This window comes from Leucoraja erinacea, chromosome 23 (assembly GCF_028641065.1).
Source record: "Leucoraja erinacea ecotype New England chromosome 23, Leri_hhj_1, whole genome shotgun sequence".
NCBI classification, from domain to species: Eukaryota; Metazoa; Chordata; class Chondrichthyes; order Rajiformes; family Rajidae; genus Leucoraja; species Leucoraja erinaceus.
In genome coordinates, this window is record NC_073399.1 from 16,190,949 (window position 1) to 16,215,424 (window position 24,476).

Genomic DNA, 24,476 nt, shown 5'->3' on the forward strand with positions numbered 1-24,476 from the left:
GTCTTGGATGAATATTAGCCCTCCTCCGGTCCCCCTCCTCCCACCCGACTCTGCGTGGGATTGGGTTTATTTTCTTTATTGGGTTTTTTTTTGTTGTTGTTTTGGGACGTCAGGAGCCGTCCCTTGAGGGGGGAGGGGTTCTGTCACAGTCTGCCCTCTCCTCATTCTCATCCACTTCACCTCCCAGTACTTTTCCACCGGTCCCTCCTTCTCCTCACCTGCCTGCCTGCCACTCCCCTCTCATCAGCCTAACTCTCCTCACCTGTTGCACTCAGTTGCCTCTGATCATCTATTAACCCGGTATATAGACTCTCCTCACTGTTCACACAGTGCACAGTGTTCTCAGCATTCATGCAAGACTCTCCAGCGATTTCCCGACTGCCTACACGGATTCAAACCTGTCTGCCCCTGACCACTCCGTCCTGTCGTCTTCCCGGATAGCACCTCAGCCTTCTGTCCCCGACCTCCTGGTTTCTGTCTGCCTCTCTCCTGGGCTGTTTGGTGTATCCCTGCAACGGCTCCTCGACTACCTGCCTGGCTTCGACTCTCCTTTCGTCTGTCCTTTGCTGGTTTGTTTGCATGGTGTGTTGGATCTCCTGGTTACCAGACCTTCCGCTACCCCGACTATGTCTCCTGCCTGCCCCTCTTCGGAACCCTGGCTCAATCCTGAGCCTCTGTGTGAGTACGGTGTACCCATTCCTGTGTTACTACTCTGTGTTACAGTATCGTAATAAGGTTCATTACTAATTATACCTGCCTGATTCTGTGCTGCTATTGGGTCCAAGCTATACCCATTACAACTACATGATTGAGGGTGCAGAGGATATTCATCAGGATGGTGTCTGGGAATGGAGCATTTCAGCTATGAAGCAAGAATTAATTGGCTGGGCTTTATTGCCTTGCCGCAGGGGAGGCTGAGGGGGATCCTGATAGATTATTTGGGACATAGATAATGTCGGCAGATGGGAACTTCTCCCTGCAGTAGAGGTATCTAAAATTATAGGTCAATAATTATATGTCGGAACAAATCTGAGGTAGCAATTTTTAACCCAAAGTTGTTTGGGATCTTTTTCTGGGATCTTGCTATGGACTAATTCAGTACCACATTCTCCATAGCACAGCATAGATTCACTATCCTTTAGAAAAAGATACAGTATGTCGTCATATTTGTGTGGTTTACTGAAAAACCAGCCTGACTTCAGAGAGTTGTGGATGTAGCCCAGTCCATCACTCAGAAAGATTCCCCACCATTGACTCCAACACACTTCATGCTGCCTCGGAAAAGTAGCCAACATTGTCAAAGACTTGTCGCACCCCGCACCCATTCTTTCTTCTCCCTGCTCCTGCCGAGCAGAAAAGATAGTAGCTTGAAAGTGCGCACCGGAACAGATTCTTCCCCTCCATTATCAGGTTTCGGAACGGTCCTTCCATTAGCCAGGGGACTGTCCGATTCACCTCTATCTCATTGTAGACATTGGACTTTGGCTCTGGAACTGTTGTGCTACAATGCTGAGAACTATTTTCTTTACCTTTACCTATATCTTTACCTTACCTATATCTTTATATTTACTCTACCTATGAACAGACGTAGAAACAAGGAACTGCAGATGCTCGTTTACAAAAGAAGGTATGAAGTGCTGGTGTAACTTCGTGGGTCTGGCATCGTCTCTGGAAAACTTGGATAGGTGAGGTTCAGGTCGGAATCTTTCATCAGACAGAATTTAAAAGTCTGAAGAAGGGTTTGGGCGCTGAAACATCACCTGTCCATATTCTACAGAGGTGCTGCCTGACACGCTGAGTTACTCCAGCACTTTGTGTCACACTTGAGTTTGACGATTGTTTTTGTATACAGTAGCATCTGATCTGATTGAAGAGCGTGCAGAACAAAGCTTTTCACTGCTGCTTGGTGGAGGTGACAATAATAATAGACCTAAAACTCCTGATGTCGCTTAATCTGTCTGATCTGAAACCAGGACAAGGCAACATTTTGCTGAAAACCTTCGCTCAGCCCGCCTTGACTTATGCGTTCTCCCGGTTGCCAAACACTTTAACTCCCCTTCCCATTCCCATACTGACCTTTCTGTCCTAGGCCTCCTCCACTGTCAGACTGATGCCAAACACAAATTGGAGAAATAGCACCTCATATTTCACTTGGGCAACTTGCAACCCAGAGGTATGAATATTGAAGATAGACATCAAATGTTGGAGTAACTCAGCGGGACGGGCAGCATCTCTGGATTATAGAAGGAATGGGTGACGTTTCGGTTTGAGGCCCTTCTTCAGACTGAATATTGATTTCTCTAACTTCAAGTAATCCTTGCATCCCCTCTCTCTCCGTCTCCCCAAACCTAGTGGTCATGTTAGATTCACTGTCGCCCTGCTGAGTTTCATTGTTTGTATCATTCATTATCACCTACTCCAAAGCCAACAACGGACCATTGTGGACTCCACCTTTCCTTGATCAGCGTTGCTAACTTTGATCTGTCTTTTTGCATATCTTTCATTGATTTTTTTTTTCACATCTCTCGGTTCCCTCTCCCCTGACTCTGTCTGAGGAAGGGTCTCGACCCGAAACGTCACCTCTCCATGTTCTCCGGAGATGCTGCCTGACCGGCTGAGTTCCCCCAGCATTTTTGTGTCTGTCTTCTGTCTCCACGCTCCGCCATGTCCCTCGTTGCTAAGATACGCAGACAACAAGCATCGACCGCCGCCTCGGTCACGTGGGGGTGGGATGGTGCCACTACCCGGGTCGAGGGGTGGTGAGGTCGGGAACACCAGCGGTAGGAGGACGGGGACGGTGACTGGACCCCGGGCTGCAGAATACAAGGTGGAAATATTATAATTCCAGTGAGCTGGGCGGCGTGCAGAGGGAGGCCGCTCTGTAATTCAATCACCGGCGGTGTGTGATGGTTGGGACCCCCCTACCGCCGCGGTGGCGGCGCCTGGAGCCGCAGGCTGAAGGTTGTCCCAGGCGCCGGCCCCTCGTCGTGGCCTTGCTCCTTCCCCGGAGACAACCCAGCTCCGCTCCCCGCACTGCTCCTCCGAGGCTATTGTAATGCATTTGCTTCATACATGCACCGTGGCTGTCGCTGCGGCTTCCAACTGAGGCACGGATCTCGGGAGACAGCACCCCGACCCAAACGCTGAGCGGGCACCTGCTCTCTGGCTCTGACTCAGGCCTCTATTATTCGATCTTTTAGCGGTTTCAGTTCTCATGGATTTCGACCAGGCAACTGCCTCCGGCATACAATGAACCGGAACTTGTTCCTGTTCTACCAGTGCTTCTCCATGGTTCAACGTGTCCCAGTATAGCAGGAAAAGGTTGGAGAGCAGCAGAGTATTGAACGCATCAGTCCCCAATTTAGTTTCGCAGGGTATGCCGAATCAGTGGGGCAGAAATCTCACTGGGCTTTAAGAGGGTAAGAACTTTTATTTCATTCATTAACTTGCTCACTTCATTTTTGGTGTTTAAAGTCCTTCCCAACTGAAATTTGCACAGAAAGGTGGATATTTAGGGCATTAATCACCTCAAACAATGTCAATCACCTCAAACAGTATTGGTCAATGGGCTGGCAGACTGTAAATCCCGTTTTTGAAGTTATTGGGGGAAATATCCGGGGTATTTTTTTAAAGAAAAAGAGGAAACGGTTTTGTAAGTACTGACCACTACTGGGTATACTTCCCTCATGCTTTCAGCTTTCACCATATTGCCTCTAATTGTTGTTTGATCATTGTCTGAAGAAAGGAATCCTGATGTTATTTGAGTTTTTTGTTGAGTTATTTAAGGCCAGAGTGGTTCGGTTTGTGTATGTGTCAGTGTACACTATTTGTGAAATAGGATTAGTTTGGCACAAGGCGGTGGCATTTTCCAGGAGTTGTGTGAGACAGAACTTGAGTTTATGGTACAAAATCATTGCTTGCATTGAAATTTGGTCTGAAAGTAAATGATCATGATAATTAATTGGATTTGGAGCATGAAGTCAGCGTGGGTGACAAATGGAACACTGAGGTGAGTATTTGTAGAGTTTCATTTAAAGATCAATAACATTAAGATACCTAGGGAGACAAGATCCAAAAGTGCAGATAAAATTGGTTATTATTATTAATATTAACAAATCTCTATGTAACAGAACTGTCTACTAGGAAAATTAAGTTGCATCGATCTCTTGTCTTGAGCTAAGAAAAATTCTAAGGAAACGTAAGATTTTTAGTGTCAGAAGGAACTGCAGAACCTGGTAGAAATCGAAGATAGACATAAAATGCTGGAGTAACTCAGCGAGACTGGCAACATCTCTGGAGAGAAGGAATGGGTGACGTTACGGGTCGAGACCCTTCTTCAGACTGATTGTAAAGATAAGCGGAAGATTATAAGATTTTTAGTGGACTTGACAGAGTTGTTGGCCCTAGTGGGGACATTTAGAACTAAGTGGCAATATCTGGCTTGGAGATTTAACATATAAGACTCTTCATCTTTGAAGGAGGTACATCTTTGAAATTCTCAATTCCGGAGAGATGCAGATGCTTAGTTAGATTCATAAGATAAGAGACCATTTTGGAAATAATAATTTTTCCGTTCATCTAGAAATTAGTGGATCTGTGTAATCTTTTACCCTTGAGGCTCAATCATTGATTGCATTCAAATCAGAAATTAAAGAATCAGGAAGGAAAATATTGTTGAAGTAGAAAATGTACCACAATCCTGTTGAACAGCAGACTAGGTTCAATGGGCGAATGGCCTAGCACTGCTATTTAATGCTAAGATAGATTTTAGGACTACAAGGAGTTTTTTTGGTATCGGGTAAGAAAATTGAATTGTGGTCAAAGTTCAGGTTTCTCATGATTTTATTAAACAATGGCTTTGGGGGGCTTGTTTTACACCAGTTCCTTTTTGTGTAGGAAGAAACTGCAGATGCGGGTTTAAACTAAAGATGCTGGATAACTCAGCGGGACAGGCCGCATCTCTGGAGAGAAGGAATGGGTAATGTTTCGGGTCGAGACCCTTCTTCGGACTGGGTCAACCCGAAACATCATCAGTTCCTATTTCTTATGTTCTAGTAGCAGGTCTTGTGGTGTTCAGAATCATGGGATAATTTAGAATTCATTGTGGAGTGAGAAATGAAGGCATTGTTAAAACTATGTGGTTTATGCTGGGCAGAAACATTTAGAATCAAAAGATTGTAGTCCTCACAGGTATATCATGAAGAACCAGTAGATGAGGATGGAATAGATAACATGTAAGGATGCCATTAGTCTTTTTGAAACCAATGAAGTACTTTGAGTCCAAAGAAGAGTCCTGACCCAATATGTAACCCATCCATTCCCTCCACAGATGCTGCTTGACCCGCTGAGTTACTCCTACATTTTGAGTTTTGCTCAAGTATTTTGAGGAATAAGTCAATTTGAATTGTACAAAATGTAAACAAGTGCCACAAATTCCCAAACTGAATATGTTTATGATTAGTTAATCTGTTTGTGATTGCTAAGAAATGAACCTTAATCCTTTATTCTAGGCAGTAAAAATTATCCTCTTTGAATCATGCCAATGAATATTTTAAGTCACTTAGAGGGGGACAGTGGTTATAACATACTTAGAAACAGAATGCAGGTATCCGGTACTTAGCAGGTCAGGCAGTATGTGTGGGAAGAGAAACAGTCAACATTTCAGGTCCCCGTTCATTCAGACCCTTGAGTATTTTCAGTGTTTACTTCAGATTTTCGGCAACTGCAGTTTTACGTTTTCAGTTTTAACAGATTATTTGAAAAACAGGCAGATTGTTGAAAAATTACAACTTCAAATCATAATCGTCACGTCACAGGTTCACAAAGATTTCAGCTAGGCCTTGCAATATTGTTATACGTATTCAAACAGAACTACAGAAGAATGAGATGTGATTTCACTGAATCTTATAAAATTGAGATTCTATATATCTATACACATCCTTTCAGACTGGCAAGCCTAAAACATGGAACCATTGGCTTGGGATAATGTCAATCATGTAGTATTGACCGCTTTATTTAAGAGAAATTTCTTGACAAATAATTGTGAAATTCTCTATCTTAGAGCTGCAGATTCTCATTCATTGAATATTTTCATGCTGAAATCAGTATTTTTTTTTTTTTTAAACCACAAGGGAAGAAAGCGTTTCAGGGATTGGGAAGACAAAGTTGGCATCAAAGATATGAAATTATGAACAAATTTCCAGCATTGTGTGACAATCCTCTCTCTGTCTTACTTGCTGAACAACATTGGTATCTATCTCATTTAAAGGCTTCATGTTAATTGAAACCAAAAATAATTAGTGCTCTGTTTCGCATAGACGTATTTTTCCTTGTAAGAAGGAAAAAACATGTACAGCATTTCATGTTGTAAATTCTGAAATTTGTATGACAAGTGGTGACTTTCTTAGATGGTACAGTCGGGATGTAGAGAATTGTGGCATTTGGCTATCCACAACTGAAGTTCAAAATTGCTTTTTCATTGATTGCCTATATGTATACATAAAACTCCTCAATATTTGTGTGGATGTATGCATGTTCTATTCTTGCAGTGTATGCAACTGTGCTGTGGAATTTTAAGTTTCAAAGAATTTACCATTGGTTACAAAGTCTAAACATATGCAGTCAACACTTGATGGTCCTTTGATTGGCATTCGCAAGATATTGGTGTATTTGAGGACACCATTGTTTCGAGAAAATGTACATAACCTTCCAGGAACACTAAACATTGGGAAAATTATAGCGCTAATAATTTTGGAATTGAGAACCTGTATTGTGAAGGATCTTTGTTGAACTAATTTTTTTTGTTGAAAGTCCTTCAGTTTACCACTTAACTTCAATAAAATTGTATGCATGTAGCAGACAATAACTGAATTTCATACCTCAAATTTAAACGCAGTAATTCTTTACAATAAATGCTGATGATAAAATGTATCATGCAGTTTGTAATGCCAGGTGCAGAATCCACTTGCAGTGCTGACCTACCATTTTTTTATCATTGTTGCTATGGCAGCAGGCTGTCTGCTTAATCCTTTGAGAGCTGCTTCAGTAGTTTTGAAAATTGACAAATAGGGCAAGGCTTGAAGTTATTATGTATGATTGTTGTAATTATTTGATACATGGTAAATTACTGAACATCTTTGGAGATTCAATTAAATGAAGTCTACCTCTTGTGAGTTGACTAAGTGCAGGGACCAAATGAAGCAGGCTTGTGAGTCATATGTGATAAAAAGGAATCCATGAACCTCCACTGAGAGATAAACAAGCTATGGTTAAATATGATAGTTCTGACTCGGTGAAACATATTTTAAGGGCTGTATTCTTGAGATTTAAGAAAATGAATTGACAACAGCAGAGGACACAAATTAATGTGTCTCTCTGTGGGTAGCTTTCTGTGTTGCCAGATATCCCAGCACACTGAACACCTGCCTCATTCTCACCACCTCCCGTCCCACAAAATTCAACTTTGAGTAACTGAAATGAGAACATTGTACGTTTAGCGATATGTACAATAATCAAATGTTGATCTGAGTACTTGGATAAGAGTTTTTTTGCTTGAGTTTCAATCCTAAGATTCTTGGCAATTGAATTTTTCACTTGGCAGCATCAAAGTTTCGGTGTCTAAAATCAACATTATTTCTGCCAATGTCTGCTTTAACGTGAGTTTACATTTACCCTGGGGCCACAAATGCAAGCTGTAAATCCATCTGTAATCCAATCTGTACCTTTTTAGTTTATTTTGGGAGGAAGGCAATAATAGCCTTTTTATTAAATTGTGAAATAACTTATTTCCTTCATAAAATCTATAGACACACTGAACCGTATACAAAAAGATTTACTTTGTCAGAAGGAAACACCTAGCTGTTTGCCACGATTTATTAGAGTACTTATAAGAGTGACCTGTGTACAACTATGGCTAGAGTTGTTACTATTGATGCACAGTAAAACTATTGAGATGCGAGTGCAATTAAGTGAAACATATTTGCAATTAAGATCGCTTCTTTTAGCTCCCTTTACTATAAAACCCAGAGCTATTGCACATTTTAAGGATTGTTATGCTGTGATAGAAATGATTACTGGCACACATTTAGGTGTAGACTGTGCAGTTGCTTGGCATCAACACTTGATTTACTTTTTAGAATATATGCTTAACTAGCAAGAACAGCATCTATTCCCCATCCCTAAAAGCCCTTAGAAAGTGTTGATGAAGTTTGAATTGCTGCCGAACTTCTGGTGAAGCTACTCCCACGATTCTGTGGAGTAGAGAATTCAAGGATTTAGATCCAGCAGTAAATTTCGAAATCAGAACAGTGTGCTATTTGGAGATGATTGGGTTCTCATGCCTCTTTTGTCTCTGTCCCTTTTGGTAGTGGTAGAGGTAATTGGTTTGAGAGGTGCAATCTAACATCCGGGGTGTTATTTGTAGATGGCACACACTACAGATAAGGCATGCTGGTTGTAGAGGGTATGGATGTTTAGGAAAGTGAATCGAGTGCCAATCTAGTGGGCTTTCCCTTGGATTGTTTAGTGCTTGGTCCCCCATGATTGAACAGAAGACCTGGTGGATCACCGCTTCAGAGGGAGCCCGCTGAGCTGGTCCCTTGCTCGTCCCTGAAGACCAGAGGACGGAGGGAGCTGGTAATGATGACAATGGGCGTGGAGCAAGCCAGTTAGGAGAGGAGAAGGAACAGGGCTCTGGCCTACTGAGGTAGGCACTCCTGGGGAACAAGGACAAGGAGAGGGATACGGCGTCCAATAAATTAGATGGTAGGAGGCCCACAACAGCCTGAAACCTTCCTAGAACCGGCATAAGAACTGGAGCATATAGTTTGAAAACAGCGCCAAAACATGGTGCCCCTTGCATGCGTAGACTATTTGTGTACACTTGTTAATCAAGGATCGGGGGTATGGCTATATTGTTCGTAAGAAAAATAATTTCACTGTGTTAGCACTTCGCTTATGTGACAATAAAAGGATTATTGAACCATTCATGTGTATTTTGGAGGTGCACTTATCCAAGTTAGTGAAGCATATTTCATCATGCTTCTGACTTAGCCCTGTATGTGTTGAAAAGCTTTGGGTGTTCAATGGCGAGTTGCTTGCTGCAGAATACCTAGCTTCTGGCCTGCTTTTGTACTCCTAATATTTATTTGGCTAATTTTCTTGTGTTTCTGCATAACAGTGATGCATAGGATGTTCATAGATGCAAAGGTCGATGGTGATAATGTGCCATTGAGTGTCAAGTATTGGTGGCATTTCAGACACAAATGTTAGTTCTCTGAATATTTTCTAGGTCTTGGTGCACGTAGACATTTTCTGAGGAGTTGTGAATGAAATTGAACGTTATGCAATGATCAGCGAACATCCCACTGTTGATGAAAGACCATGGTGGTCTTTGGGAATTGACTCTCTCTCTCTCTCCACAGATACTGTGTGGCCTGTTAAATATTTTCAGCATTTTGTTTGTTTATCCCTATTTATGATTTAATGATGAAAGGAAGTTCATAGTTGAAGGATCTGAAGGTGGTTGGGTGGAGCACACTAACTTTGGAGCAGACGTAATGAAATCCTGCAATGATTGACCATCAACGACCAAATATCTTGCTTTTCCCTCCACAACTGACCCTATGACACTATAATTGCTACAGAGTGGGTGGATTATGATGAAAATATTTGCATATCTTCCTTTTCATGCTCATTGATTTTTTTTTTTAACCAGTTTCTTGATACCACACTGGGTTAAATTTTGAATTGATGTCATCAGTCACTTTGAAATTCATTCTATATAGTCCATGTGGTACCAGGTGATTCTGGTGAGACCCAAACTGAGCAAATTGAGTGTATTATTGGCAAAGGTGCATCTTGATGATATTGTCAATAACCCATCAATTTATTCTAGAATTTAGGCAGTCTGATTGTGTGATAATTAGCCATATTGGATTTTTATTAACGGGAAATGCTATTTTTCCTTATTGTCGACTTGGTGCCTGTGCTTAAACTGTATTAGAATAACTTGGTTTGAGGTGCAACTAAATTTTAAGTGGAAATCTTCAGTTCTGCTGTCAGGACTGTTGGTTACTATGGCTTTTTCTGTATCCAATGTTCTTAGTTATTTCTTAACATCACATAGTGATTAAAATTTGCTGTACACCAGCTTTAGTGTGGATTGCAGGAAGAAGTCAAGATGGAAGTCAATCACCATTATTGGCTAAACATTGTTGTAAACGCTTCAGTCTTTAGCATTCCTGTCTATTTTCTCACCTCCATTTGCAACTTAATTTAGTAGGTGTGCAGAGTTTGTCTCTGATCCATTGAGGGGTCCATTAGGTCATTTTGTCACGTGTTGCATTTGCTGCTTAGCATGCCTTTCCAGGGTTCTCACTTAACTTTTTTTCCTTGGTGCCAGCCGGGCAACCTAGGTAGCTTTTTAGTTGCCAAATGACAGTTAGCTGGTCATTTAAGACGGCTTGCATGACATGTGCGATAATGTACTCGGACGAAGTGCGTAGTTACCAGTCAGAATTATGGTCAATGAAGCATTCACATATTATTTCTGCTTCAAATAAAGTCCCAAACTAAACATATTCACCAATCAAGACATGATATATACCACAATGACATGCAGCAAAATTACAATACAGCATCTCATCTCCTTTTACACGTTGCAATGAATGCAATTTCTATTATTTCTTTCTACTTCCAAACAAAATTCTGGTTGGATTATTCAGCATATGATCAACCTCAGTGAGACCAAGTGCACACTTGGCGATCGCTTTGCACATCACCTACACTCAGTTCGCAATAACTAACCTGATCTCCCGGTGGCTCAGCACTTCAACTGCCCCTCCCATTCCGAATCCGACCTTTCTGTCCTGGGCCTCCGCAAATTTGCGGTGGGCCTCCAGAGTGAAGCCCACCGCAAATTGGAGGAACAGCACCTCATTTTGCTTTGGTAGTTTACACCCCAGCGGATACCGCTGGGGTACAGCAACTAACTAAGAATTGGCTTCTCCAATTTCAGGTAGTCCTTGCTTTCTCCCTCCTTCCCCTCCCATTCCCAGCTCTCCCACAGCCTACTGTCTCCGCCTCTTCCTTTCTTTTTCCCGTACACTGTCTGTATGGAGTTTGCTCCTTTTCCCTTTGATCACATGGGTTTTCTCCGGGTGCTCTTGTTTCCTTCCACATTACAAAGGTGTGCAGGAACCTTTTTCAGAATCAAGCCAAAACGTAATATTTTCCTTTTGTGAGACGGAGAGTGACAGAGAGAGGGAAAGAGAGAGAGAGAGAGAAAAATATAGAGGGGGCCTGCTCAGATTTAAACGATAGGTGTCCCGGGTGCTTGCCAAGCCGGGCAAAATGGCATGGCTTTTAGGTTGCCCGGCGGGACTGTGGGTTGCCATTGGCAACCGGGCAACCGCTAATTTCGAGCCATGCTTTCTCGTTTTTAAGTATGCTTACTGCTGCTTCCATCATCCTCTCGTGGAACTAGGGTAGGTTTTCTGGCTTGATTGTACTAATAGATTAACCCTGTCTTCCATGTGGTAAACCATTCTGATGCTTTAGCATGCCATGTGATGAATTAATGCTTGATCATGGAACAAACCTGCTCTGGCATTTCCTTTAAAAGTGGTTCACGGTCTTTTGTGCATTTGTTGATATTTGCACTATGGGCAGAGGGGCATGAATTATCTCAATTATTTCTGAATTATCCCAACTTGTGATTCATTAAGCATTTGGCATATGATAGTTTTGCCCTGTCCTCCAACTGGATTGTTATTGATCCAGATATATGATTGTGGACTTTGGAAGGGGTAGGATGGGGACCCACAGTCCCGTTTATATCAACGGGTTGATGGTGGAAAGGGTCAAAAGCTTCAAATTCTTGGGCGTGCATATTTCCGAAGATCTCTCCTGATCCCAGAACACTGATGCAATCATAAAGAAAGCACATCAGCGCCTCTACTTCCTGAGAAGATTACGGAGAGTTGGTAAGTCGAGGAGGACTCTCTTGAACTTCTACAGGTGCATAGTAGTGAGCATGCTGACCGGTTGCATCGTGGCTTGGTTCCGCAACTTGTGCGCCCAGGAGCGGAAAAGACTGCAAAAAGTTGTTAACACTGCCCAGTCCATCATCGGCTCTGACCTCCCTGCCATCGAGGGGATCTACCACAGTCGCTGCCTCAAAAAGGCTGGCAGTATCATCAAGGACCCACACCATCCTGGCCACAGTCATCTCTCCGCTGCCTTCAGGTAGAAGGTACAGGAGCCTGAAATCTGCAACCAGGTTCAGGAATAGCTCTTCCCCACAGCCATCAGACTGTGTGTGTGTGTATATGTATATGTATATGTATATGTATATATATGTATATATATATATACGTTTGTGTGTGTGTGTATATATATTCAATGGTATATGGGCACACTGATCTGTTCTGTATTATTTATGCCTGCAATATTCTGTTGTGCTGAAAGCAAAGCAAGAATTTCATTGTCCTATCTGGGAAAGAAATATGCCATGTGTAATTGATCTGAAATGTATGCAAATACCCACCAGTGTAGTTGAAAATGAACAATCTTCTCTGTTCAAGTGCATTTATAGACGGGCTGTAAATAACAGCATTGGGGACGACATCTGTATCCCAAGAACAACAAATAAATAGAAGGAACCTATTTTTTCTCTTTAACCCACTTTGCCCTATTCCCTCTCCCTTCTCTGCATGTCCATTCCATTGCTTCTCCAGTCAGTTCATTTTCTTCCTTCATCTGATGAAAATTGTTTGAATTGACAGCATTGTATTCAATCACAGTAGATTAATTCAATTTATTTTTTCAAATATTATTTAGTCAATGTTGGCTTAATAATACCGCCCCCTTCCTGTTTTGCTGGCATGTATTTAAATAACGAGGTGACTGGGATGTCTTCCTTAAACCTGTCATGGAGGTAAGATTTTTGGAGCGAGTGGACATTGTTTTTGAATTACTTTAGTTAGTCTAATGTTAGGATTTTCTTTTTACTGCCCATCTGTAGTTTAAAGACTGAACTTTTATTCTCAAACCACATGTGGATAAATATATTTTCCAATCGTGTCTAGATATCAGAAGATTGGTGTAGTGTATTTGTTATTTAACTGTGTTCTTTATCAGCATAATGTTTCTATAGTTCTTTGAACTTTTATTGCCAACTCTGGAACACATTTTTATGATCGCCACGGACAAATGTCATTCGCAAGTCAACATTAACAGAAGATATAGTATGGGTTCTTTCATATTACTGGACATACAGTGAAAAGAGACTTATTCACATAAAATTACTGGAGAAAACTCAGCAGTTTCAGGCAGCATCTTTCGAGGCAGAAATAAAGTTAATATTTCTGGTCAATGGCATTTCATCACATGTTACTTCTTTTGATTTCTCTCCACAGATGCTGCTTGATCTGTTAAGTATCTTCAGCCTTTTCTCTTTTTGGTTCAGATTTCCAGCCGTTGAAGATTTATGCATGACAATTCATATCTCATCAGTGTCACCAATGAATCTTCCCAGGAAGGAAGGGAGTATTCGAATATTTGTTGGCAGTAATCCAATGTCAACCACAATTAAAGCAAATACCCACGTAGCATGTGGGACTGTGTAAATTGGCCAAAAGTTTTGTCAGGTGAGCAGATTGTCTCGAGCTTGAATTTTAACTCAATTTGTCCTTCTCCCTCTCCCTTCTCAAGCTCCCTTGTCTCGAGCTGTCTGTCTGTCCAGGACGGACTGTAGAAATGCAAGTGTCTGCAGATGCTGTAGTATGAAGCACACAAAAAACCTATAAGTCAGGCATTATATGTGGAGAGGGATAGCCAACGTTTCTGGCTGAGGTAACCTACGAAAGGACTGTCCTTCGTATCTTAAATGTCGACTCTCCCTTTACCTGCTTCCTGACCTACTAAATTCCTCTAACAGTTTGCATTTTGGGTTTTTTATCGATCTCTAAACTAAATGAAACTAAATGCCACAGGCAAAACTCCGGTAAGATTGTGTCATATTGAGGTGAACTTGATGGTCCGGAATTTGATTTTAAACATGATGGCCAGTATGATTCTAATGAGAAAACATGACGTTGAAGAGAATTCACGTGCTGCAAAATTTGTTTCTGCAACTGTGCTTTATTTAAAGTACAATTTGAATTAAATCTTGAAATGATTTGCTTGGTAGTTCACTACTCCAACTATGTATGCCTTTGCATTTATATTGGGCTATTTTGTTTCTTGATAACGACTTATTTAATATAAAATGCACAAGCCACATTTTTTGTTTATCTCACAAACAATAATGCGATTTTCTTTTAAAATTTCTTTATACATTGGACAAATTATACCCTAAATGGTTACCTTGCTATAAGTTGCACCTCATAATAGTATACTGTTTCCAAGAAATGAATTGTTGTCCCTGCATCATCAGCTTCTTTATAATTGATGCAAGTTGGTATGCAAGTCATTATCAAGTTAGTTACACAGTGGATCTCATCAAAAGTAAAAACGGCTGAGCTTATTGTCATTATGCATTAACATTCTTTATTATCCAAGTACTGCTTATCATTGTCACCAGGAGAACATTTTGATTCTCTTCAGGCAGTTCATTATTGATGAGCTCCTCATTTGATTCCAGTGTAGATTAGCAATAAAACAGAAACACAAGAGACTGCAGATGCTGGAATCTGGAGCAATAAAACTAACTGGTGGAGGAACTCCGCCATTTCAGCAGCATGTTAGGGATGGTATGGTGGGGAGGGGAGGGATTGTCAGCATAAGATCTTAAGACAAAGGAGCCGAATTAAGTCATTCGGCCCATCCGTCTGTTCTGCCATTCGATCATGGCAGATCTATTTTTCTGTCTCAACCCCATAACTGCCTTCACCCCAAAACCTTTGACATCTTTACTAATCAAGAACCTATCCACTGACATCTGTGGCAATGAATTCCACACAAGTCACCCTATGGCTAAAGAAATTCCTCCATGTCTCCAATCTAAATGCATGTCCTTCTATTCTTAGGCTGTGAAAACTACATTGGGATTGAATTCGAGAAGAAAGATAGCTAGTATAAAAAATAAGAGGAATTTAATTTTAGTTTAGAGAAATAGGCCCTTCGGCCCACCATTTCCGCCCTGATCAGCGATCCTGGCACATTAACATTACCCTACACAAACTAGGGACAATTTACACTTATACCAAGCCCATTAACCTGCAAACCAGTATGTCTTTGGCATGTGGGTGGAAACAAAGATCTCGGAGAAAACCCGCTGTCACGGGGAGAATATACAAACTCCATACAGACAGCACCCGTAGTCGAGATTGAACCCGTGTCTCTAGCGCAGTAAGGCAGCAACTATATTGCTGCGTCACCGTGCCGCCCACAGTGGTTGACGTGGGGGTCACTTTCCATATGCAAAAAGACAAAATCCTGACAAAACTATTAAAGTAAAACCCACTGATACAAAGTTAGCGCTTGTGAAATTGTTTACAATTTTTCTATAATGCTTGAGATTTATGTGATTTTTTTTTTCACCCTCTCTTAACCATGTGTGTATATATACATCCTTATGCCTCTTTTTATACTACATTTTCTTCAGTTCAAAACATTTAATATTAAGGTATACTTGTACTGAACCTTGGATCACTAATGGAAGTACTTCATGTCATTCTGACCAGTTGCTTCAAGGATATAGAGATACTAGTGATGGTATAAGTAGGATTCGTCGGAATATAGTAGAAATAAATAGGCATACTTAGCTGAAAAGACTGGTACTCTTGCTTCTAAATAAGATGGAACTAATGGAGGCTTTTAAGTCCATGAAAGATAGATAAGGGTGATTGGGGGAGGTGATGAAGTTATCATTTGGATGTCCAAAACTGTCGGCCATTGCATAAAATCGTTCGAAATAAATCCCATAGTAACTTCTAGAGTACGTTCTTTACATAGATGGTGAATAGAATATAGAATGTATATCCATGAAAAGTGGTTAAAAATAACTGATGGTGAAGCAGAAAGGGACAAAGAGACATGTTAATAGTGTTCTTTGTAAGTGGAGTAGGCTCAAGTACACTTGCCGTTTTCAAAGACTGAATGGGGTGAGTGCTTGTACTCTGTAATTTTTTTACAGTCGGCTTTTTTCCCAACCAAATTAGATCGCAGTTTTTCATCAAGGATTAGCTTCATCTGCATTAAGGAGAACATGTCAGAAAGTAGTTACTAACTAAGATTTTTGGAAAAAGCAGCAAGCACAGTGTTATACAACATCACTAAATTATTGAATGGACTGCCAATCTGCACTTTAAAAATAAGTCGGAAAGCCATTTTCGATTTGATAATTGAATGTAATTATTGAACATAATTACTATTTTGGAAATCGGCATGGGTTTTGAAACAATCTTATCTCATATTGCAGAAGCTCAACTAGCCTGTGAAATAAAGCCCCAAAGAATAAGTGGCCATTAGCATACCACAACAGGCACAAATATGTCAGTAATCCAACTGTGTAGCTTGAAAGTTGTGACTAGAAATAAGCCAATCTCACATGTTTTATTGTATTAATGCTATTTTTCTCATTATCTACATGTAAGTCCTGCTCAAGTTATGAACTATTGACATCGGGACACCTGTACATAAGAACAAACCACACCAATCAGGCTGGGTCGAGCTGAGCAGAGTTGGAAGCACTGAGCAGACTCACTCCCTCACTCTCTGAATCAGTAAAGCCGGCTGCCAGTTGCTCTTCCCACATTTGTTCACTTTCCTGTCACAATTGTTTATCTGGCCCTCTCCCTCACTTTTTTTTCACTTCTGACTTTGCGGAAATTCTCAGGAATGGTAACCCTGGAACTATTTTTCTAGAGAAATCTGAGTACTTGTACTCGTGAGGCATATGTAGGTTCCCACATAATGCTGTAAGATGTTGAAATAGCTGAATTTTATTCTTTATTTACATTTTGCATAACTAATACAAAACCCGAAATAATCGTGTAGATCAGTCTGATTATCCACAGGAACTAACATAAAACATAATAGTGACAACTATTGTTTCAAGAATGCCATATTATGAACTTCTCAAGTAGTCTGCACAATTTATTCAAAAGATAAATGTAACATAACAATAAAGGATCCATATAGGAATCCAAAAATAAATTTTGTTGCTTCCAGAAGTGATTACCATTTTGATGACTTTTTCCCACTGTTTGTTGTACATTAATTGATTCTTGAAAAAAATGTAGTTGAAATAGTATTTTATGTTGCACATTAGGAGGATTCTTTCTGAGGTTCATAGCAAAAGGATTTGAGTATAGGAGCAGGGAGGTTGTACTGGGTCTTGGTGAGACCACACCTGGAGTATTGCGTACAGTTTTGGTCTCCTAATCTGCGGAAAGACATTCTTGCCATAGAGGGAGTACAGAGAAGGTTCACCAGACTGATTCCTGGGATGTCAAGACTTTCATATGAAGAAAGACTGGATAGACTCGGCTTGTACTCGCTAGAATTTAGAAGATTGAGGGGAGATCTTATAGAAACTTACAAAATTCTTAAGGGGTTGGACAGGCTAGATACAGGAAGATTGTTCCCGATGTTGAGGACGTCCAGAACAAGGGGTCACAGTTTAAGGATAAGGGGGAAATCTTTCAGGACCGAGATGAGGAAAACATTTTTCACACAGAGAGTGGTGAATCTCTGGAATTTCTCTGCCACAGACGGTAGTTGAGGCCAGTTCATTAGCTATGTTTAAGAGGGAGTTAGATGTGGCCCTTGTGGCTAAAGGGATCAGGGGGGTATGGAGAGAAGGCAGGTACAGGATACTGAGTTGGATGATCAGCCATGATCATATTGAATGGCGGTGCAGGCTGAAGGGCCGAATGGCCTACTCCTGCATCTATTTTCTATGCTTCTAATCTCTGTCCGTATTATTGAAATGGAACTGAGTTGCAGTGAAGGTACTTAAATTATCCTTGATGCTCAAGGCCAAAGAAATATAAAATATCAGAATCCTTCTCCCACTGATAATGGAAAGGTGGGAGAACAAAGGACAATGGGGACCCGGCATGGGGGAACCGCTGTTGGGGCGGGTGGAACAAAAGGAGGAGCCGGCGTGCTTTGCATCTTTGTCAGCACCGTAAGTGGCTGCTATTTGTATACATTGGGTATGCAAGCAAAGAATTTCACTGTGCCTAGTCACATGTGACAAAGTATTCCATTCCATGTCTGTAAAGTATATGCATGAATCTTGTGAAAATATTCACATGGTTTAAGCACCTGTAGACAATTCAATGGTTGTTAGTTGAATTGTACACTGATGCTCAAACTCAAGAGCAGCTCATTTATCAGGTTTCTGGATTAACTGAGGCACATCTACAAAGATTTGTGAAGTCATGGGAAAATTGCAATGCTGATGAAAAACAAACATGCTTTCTAGTTGAGAACCTAAGGTAGACTTGATTTCCATGAAATACAAATTAGGTACTTTGCTTGACTGGTTATTCAAGTTTTCTTAAGATTTACAAATTTGCAAGAAGAAGGAATAATTAATAAGTTTGATTTCATTAAAATTATGTTTTAACAAGGTTTCAAGCTAAAGTGCTTTCACAAAGTTTCTTGAAAGTATTTTTATTTCTCTGTTTTTAGAAAGTTTGAAGTTTACGTACTACACCGGAGATCTATTACAGTGTGTTTGTCTGCTGACTAATATGGCGTGTGCTGCAGCAGTTATTGCTGCTTTCTTTCATTATTGAGACAAAGATGTCAGATTGACGTTTCTTCTGTCCTGTTGGGTTGTTGTACAAAGTCGGTAAGCTAGTAAACAAACCTGTTTATAGGAATCCAAGTCATATCGGCTGTCATTGCCACAAAATTGGTACTCCCCTGTTAAGATTCACTTGATCTTATATTTTAAACTGAGATCTCAAACTCTGTTCTCAGTGCCTCTGCAGGCTTTTGTTTCAGTATTCCCTCCTATTTGGCCGAAGTTTCTGTTGTAAGCTTTCATTGTTTACCTATATAATCTCTACTGCTAAACCTGTCAAGCAAAGCTACTGGCCTCAAGCCCAGTATCAAGTAAATATGTGTTGGGACCTGTACACAGATTTATTTACGTGGTTGGTTACTCCTAAAGATTCTTTTGTTTCTACCAGCGTTGGCTCTAGCCATTTTGTTTTACAATGTTGAATCTGTCCTCAAATGTACATGATTTTGCACTTCCTTTCTAAAGTTTTTGAATGAATTGAAAAAGAATCATTATTTTTTTCCCCAGTTGAATAGTCTTATAGCTGCCAATTGCCCCTTTATTTTGAGCATGGTAATTGAGTAAATTGGTCGCTGAAAATAAATTCAATTCAATTCAACTTTATTGTCATTGCACAAATACAAGTATAGGTACAACAAAATGCAGTTTAGTGTCTGGTCATAGTCCTAGTGCAAGATAGTAGAAAAAACCGTGGCGACGCAGAGCCTCACGTTGTGCACACGACGCCATCTTGGAGAGCATCCAAGCTTCCAAATGAGAGGTAGTTGGAGCAGGAAATTGCAGATGCTAGAAATCCAAAACGAAAACAGAACATGTTGGAAACGCTCAGCGGGTTAACGGCATCTGTGGGAAGAGAAAAGGACACAAAGGAACAGCAGATGTTGGAATCTTGTGTAGAATACAAAGTACTGGAGTAACTCAGCTGGTCAGGTAACAAATCTGGAGAACATTAGTAGGTAATGTTTCATGTCGGGACTCTTCAGACTCTGGAAGAGAAACAGAGTTAGCTTTCCACATTAAGGAACTTTCCAGAACAAGGAACCTTCATCAGAACCAGGAAAACAAGAAAGTGAAGCCCCTGTCCCATTTACGAGTCCTTGGCACGCTAATTACGCGACCTCGTGGTCGCGTTGAGGTGCGACGGTGTCGCGAAGGTCGCACGCGACTTCACGTGTCCGCACGGCCGTCTGGAGCGCGTGACGTCATTTGAAGATAGACACAAAATGCAGGAGTAACGCAGCGGGACCGGCAGCATCTTTGGAGAGAAGCAATGGGTGGTGTTTCGGGTCGAAACTCTTCAGTCTGAAAGAAGGGTCTTGAGCCAAAATGTCACCCATTCCTTTTCTCTAGAGATGCTTCCGGTCCCGCTGAGTTACTCCAGCATTCTGTGTCTATCTTCAATTTTCTTGGCACCGCTCTGGGAGTCGAAGTGGGGGCGGACGGGATCCGCAATGGCCGTGAGCCCCAGGCCGAGATCGGCGATCGTTTGCCTGCTTCTGCTGCTGTTGGAGATGAGACGTTGCGTCGCGCCAGTGTCTTGGGCCTGTCCCAGTTTGGCCACCAGTTACGCGACAGGCCGGTGACGCACGAAGATTTCGTTCGCTACAAAATTTCGGAGCACCGCGCGATACAGCGCACAACTCCATACCCCTCCACGCTTCTCAGTGGGACCGGCCCCGCGCGGCCACACGATGCCCGTGCGCCTCAACGCAACGACGAGGTCGCCTAATTTGCGTGCCAAGCAGGACCAGCCTTCGGAGGTGCGGGGCCCAATTGGGAACAATTTTCATAGAAATATAAATATATAATTATAAATTAGTCATATTCAGGCACGTCGTAAGTAATATGACAGTCAGTCGGTTTTTAAAAATCTTAAACCGTGCATGCGCAGATTGTTCTCTCCGTAAAAAAACAAATAAATAAATAAATAAACAACAATTCAATTTGCCCAAGGCTTCCAAATCTCCTTCTTTCTGAATTACTGAATGGGTGGAGGTTGACGGCAGGTGGAAAGATGGTGGGGAAAACGGGAACACACCAGGACAAGTTGAATCAATTTGCATCTTATTGAATGACTATACTAGTTCAAGGGACCAATTGGGGAGAGAGTTCCTTTCGCAGCATGTTGGGAGTTTAGCCAGGGGTAAAGTTGCCGGGAGGGCGGGACCGTTGAGAAGGAGGGGCTTGGGTTCATGCCAGTAACCCACTCACTCACTGCTGCCGCGGCGCTCCGCATTGTGGCCGGGAAGGGAAGTAGCTCGCGTGGCTACGAGCGGCTGCCATCACAGGACAGCGGAGCCGACTGCCATCTCAGCGCCTTCTGCCGGCCTGCTCACCTCTGGCAGTGCTCTCCGTCTGAACAGTGACGGGACCACCTCAAGAGCAAAGATCATAGAGCGGAGTAGGTCAGTGGGTGATGGATAACATCATAGTGGGCGGTGGAGCTTACTCCTGTGTCAGCGCGAACAAGGGATCAATTGAGGTTACTCGCACTGACATATGGAGTAAGCTCCACCACCCGCTCTTGAGCTGGATGCTGGCATGATCCCCGACCCCCTCCTTCTCAACGCTCCTGCCCTCCCCACAACTTTACGTCTGGCTAGACTACCCACACGCTGTGAAAGGAACTCTTGCCGCCCCCCCCCCCAGTAGCGCTGTCCTTTTACAGCCGCTTCCCATCAGCTGCTAGCAATGAGGAATAGACTTGGCTATACCTCAGTACAGCAACATTGTTCTTGATGTTGCCGTACTGAGGGATAACAAAGTCTATCTTTCTTGGCTAACAACCCAACCTTCGGCCTCCAAGATGCAGGTACATTTTCTAGCAATGTTACAACATTTTGAGATTTTAAAAATCAAGTCTGCAATTTATCCCACCAGATAAAGCATAAAAAGAATTTTAATTTGACACCTAATTCACTTTTAATATCTTCAGTATTAAAGAAGTTATGGCCATTTTCATACTTGGAAATTAGCATCTTGTTCCCTATTGCTTTTCCATTGACTGAACACAAAAATTGTGATCGAGGACAGTCAAAAGCCCATAACTTTCTTAAAAATTAAGAGAACTGAATGAAATTTTTAGTTATTATAGATTGAAGCATTCTGAAACAAATATAAAACATCTTACTTGGATGACCTGAAATTAAAGCATATAATTAGTTAATTACCTAATTGTAGCTAATTACAAAATTGACCGTTGTGACGGAAATAGTAATAAACACCCAGACTGCCTTGAAAATTCAAAAATGTGATATTCTCAAGATCAGAACTTTAATATTATTGTATAATATGTTGTAATCCGTAACGGATAGTTAAATAAATTACAATTTCTAGCAATAGACAAGGTCTTTATGGAGAAGATCAGTTGCTAGCTGGTACATTGGCATACCATAATCAGTAGCATCATCATACTCCTCAGATTGTAACCAATAAGCAACTATACACCTTATTTTTCCTCAACTTTTCAATTTTGGCATTGTAAACTACAGGTTTTTGCTCTTCAAACCACGCATGACATGCCTTTCTGCCCACTACTTTCCCATTAAGAATGTCCTGTAGATTCCATTTCATAAGAAACGGATATTTAAAAAAAAAAAGGCTATGTATCCAAATAACAAACTAATCCCATTCACACAAGAATATAACAAGATTTTTAAATCTCACTGTCATGAATTTATATGCCAGATCAGTGATGGAAATGGCTCCCCCTCCCCTTCCCCCACCCCCCCCCAACAGAAAAGAACCGCAGATGCAGCCGTCACTGCAAAATGTCGAAGAAGGAACTGCAGATGCTGGAAAATCGAAGGCAGACAAAAATGCTTGAGAAACTCTGGGGTGAGGCAGCATTTATGGAGTGAAGGAAATAGGCAACGTTTCGAGCCGTGTCTAAAGAAGGGTCTCGACCCGAAACGTTGCCTATTTCCACCGCTCCATAGATGCTGCCTCACTCGCTGAGTTTCTCAAGCACTTTGTCTACCGCAAAACGTCAATGGTTCCGGGAATGCCGAGGCCACAGGGTGAGAGAGAGGGAGTGAGAGAGCTAGAGAGAGACGAGATGGAGAGTGGGAGAGAGAGAGAGAGAGAGAGAGAGAGAGGGAGGGAGAGAGCGAAAGACAGAGAGACACAACGTGGGTCGGTAGGTAAATTGAATGACTAACCTGCTGCACACCAAGAAGCTCGCCAAGAAGCCCTCAATCATGATGGTGAGTTTTAAGAAATTCTCAATGTCATCAATGCATCGATCTACATTCCTCAGTAAATGTAATTGTGTTTTGAACAAGTATTAATGATGCTGCGTGAATTGTATTCAAAGGAACGCAGCGTCATTAATACTTGTTCAAAACGCAATTGCATTTACTGAGGAATGTGGATCGATGCATTGAAGACACATTGTATGACTACTTGTTTACTACTGGCTGTTAACAAGAGCTGCAGTAGTAGTTAAAACATCGTTTGTGTCTGATAGCCGTGCAGCAGTTGTCATCTATGTTCGTTTTGTAAAATAATCTGTATGGCGAATATTAATTTTTAAATATTTATTTAAAAAGCGAATTTGTATTTCTGTCCGAAACACGGAAAATTAACGTGGGGCCCAATTGCGAGAAATCGGTTCCAATCGGCTTAAGGCCGGCCCTGGTGCCAAGGACACATAAGTGGGACAGGGCCTTCAGTGTTTGAAATTACAGAGAGGGGAAAGTGTGAGAGGAGGTGGGTGCTGGCCAAAGTTGCTAAGATTTTAAAAACTTTAAAAAGACTGGCAGGTGGAGACAAAAGAAAATATTGAAACTTGTGGAAAGAAAAAAAAGTGGATTCCTGAAATTGTCGCATTTTATTATTAAGTCTTGAGGACTTACTTAGATGGACAATGAAGGCTGTTCCTACAGTCTCCGCCCTACAGTCCAGCGGACGATGCTGTTGTTGCGGGAGCTCCGGAAAAACAGGTCACCAACCTGCGAGCTCCCGACGATGTCGGCCACTGGGCCCGCGGCCGAGGCTCCGAAGTCAGGCCGCCGCCGCCGCCGGAACACCACCGCAGCCCCGTCGGCCAGCCTTGCGTTGGTAGGTCCTGGCTGGCTCTGCCTCCGGAGTCTCGAGGTCGGTCCCAGTTGGGCACAAGCTCCACCATTAGGCCTCAGTGCACACTGAGACGGGGGATACGACCAGAAAAGGTCGCATCCCCCCGAAGGAAGAGACCAAAACCATGTTTCTCCCCACCCCCCCCTTTACAAAAATAATAACAATAAAACAGAAAAAACAGACGGACTGCAGGCGAGCCGCAGCTGCTAGGGCAGCGCTGCCACTTCCGGAGTTGGTGGAGCAATGTCGGAGATTTAAAGTGCAGGTGACTCAAATGCGCAGGGTTATATTTGGGGTCTGTGTGGAACTGATCTGAAAACCAGTCATCCAATCTACATTTGGTTTATCCATTGCAAAGGAAATTATATAATGATCCCAAATGCAAAATACTAGACTGTGAGAGGTGAATTGCTGCTTCACCCAGAAGGACTGTTTGAATCCTTGGATGATGGGAAGGGAAGAGGTTAAAGGGCAGGTGTTGAATCTCCTTGCAGTTGCAGGGGAATGTTCCATGAGGAAGGTGATAGTTGAGATGCAGGAGCAGACTAAGGAACACAGAGGGAGACGTCCCTTTTGGAATACCTAAAGGAGAGGGCAAAATATGTCTGCTGGTGGAATCCCCTTGAGGATGATC

At 41.9% G+C, this 24,476-nt stretch overlaps 1 protein-coding gene across 1 annotated transcript in view; it reads left to right on the forward strand.

Annotated features, from left to right (window-relative positions):
* Nucleotides 1-2,535: 2,535 nt before the first annotated feature.
* Nucleotides 2,536-24,476, forward strand: part of tbc1d16 (TBC1 domain family, member 16) — a 114,205-nt gene continuing 92,264 nt past the window's right edge. The window contains exon 1 of the mRNA XM_055653959.1: nt 2,536-3,419. The gene's annotated coding sequence lies outside the window, so the exon portion shown is untranslated. The remainder of the gene's footprint in view (nt 3,420-24,476) is intronic.